Below are 4,990 nucleotides of genomic sequence, written 5' to 3'. Positions count from 1 at the left end.
TCCAGACTCTTTCATCTGTTCCATTGCACCTGAGCACGTGGATGAAGCATACCATCTCAAATTTAACACTAAGACAGGAGGGAAAGAGTCAAGGCACAACCTTTAAAAGAATGAATGCCATAGCTGTTGAGGATACAACAAAAACTAGTTAGAACCTACCAGGCCCAAGAAGGCAGAAGATTCTCTTTCCTATAGACCTTGAATCTCTTTATATGCTTACTGTATTACATTCAGTTCAGTTCAGTTCAGTTGCTCACTCGTGTCTGACTCTTTGCGACCCCATGAATCGCAGCACGCCAGGCCTCCCTGTCCATCACCATCTCACGGAGTTCACTCAGACTCACGTCCATCGAGTCCGTGATGCCATCCAGCCATCTCATCCTCTGTTCTCCCCTTCTCCTCCTGCCCCCAATCCCTCCCAGCATCAGAGTCTTTTCCAATGAGTCAACTCTTCGCATGAGGTGGCCAAAGTACTGGAGCTTCAGCTTTAGCATCAGTCCTTCCAAAGAAATCCCAGGGCTGATCTCCTTCAGAATGGACTGGTTGGATCTCCTTGCAGTCCAAGGGACTCTCAAGAGTCTTCTCCAACACCACAGTTCAAAAGCATCAATTCTTCGGCGCTCAGCCTTCTTCACAGTCCAACTCTCACATCCATACATGACTACTGGAAAAACCATAGGCTTGACTAGACAGACCTTAGTCGGCAAAGTAATGTCTCTGCTTTTGAATATGCTATCTAGGTTGATCATAGCTTTCCTTCCAAGGAGTAAGCGTCTTTTAATTTCATGGCTGCAGTCATCATCTGCAGTGATTTTGGAGTCCCAAAAAATAAAGTCTGACACTGTTTCCACTGTTTCCCCATCTATTCCCCATGAAGTGATGGGACCGGATACCATGATCTTTGTTTTCTGAATGTTGAGCTTTAAGCCAACTTTTTCACTCTCCTCTTTCACTTTCATCAAGAGGCTTTTTAGTTCCTCTTTGCTTTCTGCCATAAGGGTGGTGTCATCTGCATATCTGAGGTTATTGATATTTCTCCCGGCAATCTTGATTCCAGCTCGTGTTTCTTCCAGTCCAGCGTTTCTCATGATGTACTCTGCATAGAAGTTAAATAAGCAGGGTGACAATATACAGCCTTGAGGTACTCCTTTTCCTATTTGGAACCAGTCTGTTGTTCCATGTCCAGTTCTAACTGTTGCTTACCCTAAATGACACACACACATGCACCACGACAGTTCATAAAAGGCAAAAAAGTGGGCAGTGGCCCAATTCCTGGAAATCCCCACCTCTTCCCCCCAAATAGTTTGAACAATCCTCCTGCTCCTAAGCCTATGAAATTACGCTATTAGCCTATGAATTGCCCATAAAAACTAACCACCCCATATTTGGGGGCTGTTCTCTCCTTCTCAGTTGAGGGGCATTCTGCCTATGGCATGTGTATTTCTCTCAGTTACCTGCTTTCATTTTACTATGGCTTGCTCTTGAATTGAGGTCTTTCCTGTGCAAAGCCAAGGACCACTATTTGGTGGTCCATCCCAGGAACTCACCTGGGACCTGATCATCCTCTCAGTTCAGTTCAGTTCAGTTGCTCAGTCGTGTCCGACTCTTTGCGACCCCATGAATCACAGCACACCAGGCCTCCCTGTCCATCACCAACTCCCGGAGTTCACTCAGACTCACGTCCATCGAGTCCGTGATGCCATCCAGGCATCTCATCCTCTGTCGCCCCCTTCTCCTCCTGCCCCCAATCCCTCCCAGCATCAGAGTCTTTTCCAATGAGTCAACTCTTCGCATGAGGTGGCCAAAGTACTGGAGCTTCAGCTTTAGCATCATTCCTTCCAAAGAAATCCCAGGGTTGATCTCCTTCAGAATGGACTGGTTGGATCTCCTTGCAGTCCAAGGGACTCTCAAGAGTCTTCTCCAACACCACAGTTGAAATGCATCAATTCTTCGGTGCTCAGCCTTCTTCACAGTCCACCTCTCACATCCATACATGACCACAGGAAAAACCATAGCCTTGACTAGATGGACCTTAGTCGGCAAAGTAATGTCTCTGCTTTTGAATATGCTATCTAGGTTGGTCATAACTTTTCTTCCAAGGAGCAAGCGTCTTTTAATTTCATGGCTACAGTCACCATCTGCAGTGATTTTGAAGCCCACAAAAATAAAGTCTGACACTGTTTCTACTGATTCTGCATCTATTTCCCATGAAGTGATGGGACCAGATGCCATGATCTTTGTTTTCTGAATGTTGAGCTTTAAGCCAACTTTTTCACTCTGCTCTTTCACTTTCAAGAGGCTTTTTAGCTCCTCTTCACTTTCTGCCATAAGGGTGGTGTCATCTGCATATCTGAGTTTATTGATATTTCTCCCGGCAATCTTGATTCCACTTTGTTTCTTCCAGTCCAGCGTTTCTCATGATGTACTCTGCATAGAAGTTAAATAAGCAGGGTGACAATATACAGCCTTGACGTACTCCTTTTCCTATTTGGAACCAGTCTGTTGTTCCATGTCCACTTCTAACTGTTGCTTCCTGACTGGCATACAGATTTCTCAAGAGGCAGGTTAGGTGGTATGGTATTCCCATCTCTTTCAGAATTTTCCACAGTTTATTGTGATCCACACAGTCAAAGGCTTTCGAATAGTCAATAAAGCAGAAATAGATGTTTTTCTGGAACTCTGTTGCTTTTTCGATGATCCAGCGGATGTTGGCAATTTGATCTCTGGTTCCTCTGCCTTTTCTAAAACCAGCTTGAACATCAGGGAGTTCACGGTTCATGTATTGCTGCTCTGGCTTGGAGAATTTTGAGCATTACTTTACTAGCATGTGAGATGAGTGCAATTGTGCGGTAGTTTGAGCATTCTTTGGCATTGCCTTTCTTTGGAATTGGAATGAAAACTGACCTTTTCCAGTCCTGTGGCCACTGCTGAGTTTTCCAAACTTGCTGGCATATTGAGTGCAGCACTTTCACAGCATCATCGTTCAGGATTTGAAATAGCTCAATTGGAATTCCATCACCCCACTAGCTTTGTTCGTAGTGATGCTTTCTAAGGCCCACTTGACTTCACATTCCAAGATGTCTGGCTCTAGATTAGTGATCACATCATCATGATTATCTGGGTTGTGAAGATCTTTTTTGTACAGTTCTTCTGTGTATTCTTGCCACCTCTTCTTAATATCTTCTGCTTCTGTTAGGTCCAGACCAATTCTGTCCTTTATCAAGCCCATCTTTGCATGAAATGTTCCCTTGCTATCTCTAATTTTCTTGAAGAGATCTCTAGTCTTTCCCATTCTGTTCTTTTCCTCTATTTCTTTGCATTGATTGCTGAAGAAGGCTTTCTTATCTCTTCTTCCTATTCTTTGGAACTCTGCATTCAGATGCTTATATCTTTCCTTTTCTCCTTTGCTTTTCGCCTCTCTTCTTTTCACAGCTATTTGTAAGGCCTCCCCAGACAGCCATTTTTGCCTTTTTGCATTTCTTTTCCATGGGGATGGTCTTGATCCCTGTCTCCTGTACGATGTCACGAACCTCATTCCATAGTTCATCAGGCACTCCATCTATCAGATCTAGGCCCTTAAATCTATTTCTCACTTCCACTGTATAATCATAAGGGATTTGATTTAGGTCATACCTGAACGGTCTAGCGGTTTTCCCTACTTTCTTCAATTTAAGTCTGAATTTGGCAATAAGGAGTTCATGATCTGAGCCACAGTCAGCTCCTGGTCTTGTTTGTGTTGACTGTATAGAGCTTCTCCATCTTTGGCTGCAAAGAATATAATCAATCTGATTTCGGTGTTAACCATCTGGTGATGTCCATGTGTAGAGTCTTCTCTAGTGTCCTATTTTCCTGCAACATCTTTACAAAGGAAGAGGAAGAAGGTAGTCTTCTCTTCTTCCCTACTTTTCCTTTGATTATAAAAATGTAGCCCACTTATTTCCTGAAGCAGCGCCCTCTTGCCTGCTCACCTGTATCCTTCATAAGCATTCTATATTAATAAATCTACTTCTTACCTATCACTTTGCCTCTCGCTCGCTGAATTCCCTCTGACTTGAGACATAAAGAATCTGAGCTTCATTAAGTCCTGAGTGGAGTCCTGTGGTTTCAACATGTCCAAAATGGAACCCTCCAATTTTCTTCAAACCTGTTTCTCTCCAGTCTTCCCATCTCAGTAAATGATTCCTCCATCCACTCATCTTTTAAGTTCTTCCTCCAAACTGCAACCTACATCTGTCTACTTGTCACCACCAACTCAGCCACCATCACTCCTTACCTGGAATGTAGCTTCCTAACTCATCTCTTGACACTGTTCTTGGGCCCACGGTGTCCATCTTCCTCACAGAAGCCCAAGTGATCTATTCTCTTTTTTTTTTTTAAACAGGTGAAGTGAAAGTGAAGTCGCTCAGTCGTGTTCGACTCTTTGCGACCCCCTGGACTGTAGCCCACTAGGCTCCTCTGTCCATGGGATTCTCCAGGCAAGAATACTGGAGTGGGTTGCCATTTCCTTCTCCAGGGGATCTTCCTAACCCAGGGATTGAACCTGGGTCTCCTACATTACAGGCAGATGCTTTATCCTCTGAGCCACCAGAGAACAGGTAAGTCAGAGCAAATCAGAAGTCACTCTCCTGGCTCAAAACATGTCAAAGTTTCCCAGCTGCTCTTTGAAAATGACTCTTCATGAAGTCCTATACCAGCTCCTGCTCCATTTCTCAGCCTCATCTCATCCCCACCTCACTAGGCTCACAGTGACCTTCTTGTCCAGCCCTCTGCATAACGCAGGCTTTTTCTCTTTCTGGAACGTTCTCTCAGCTGTTCCCAAGGCTGCCTCCCTCTCTTCCAGAACTCAAGTGTCCCCTTCCCAGATCCATATAAACAAACTTGCTCCGTCAAAGTTTGTCTCGTCTTTTGATTGCCTGTTCTCCTTCTCCTTACACAGTAGAGTGGAAGTGCGGTAGGAGGAGAGATCACCGCTGGATCTCTCAAGCCCACT

The sequence above is a fragment of the Budorcas taxicolor genome, chromosome 18 (genome assembly GCF_023091745.1).
Source record: "Budorcas taxicolor isolate Tak-1 chromosome 18, Takin1.1, whole genome shotgun sequence".
Lineage (NCBI taxonomy): Eukaryota > Metazoa > Chordata > Mammalia > Artiodactyla > Bovidae > Budorcas > Budorcas taxicolor.
This window is presented reverse-complemented; position numbering follows the sequence as displayed.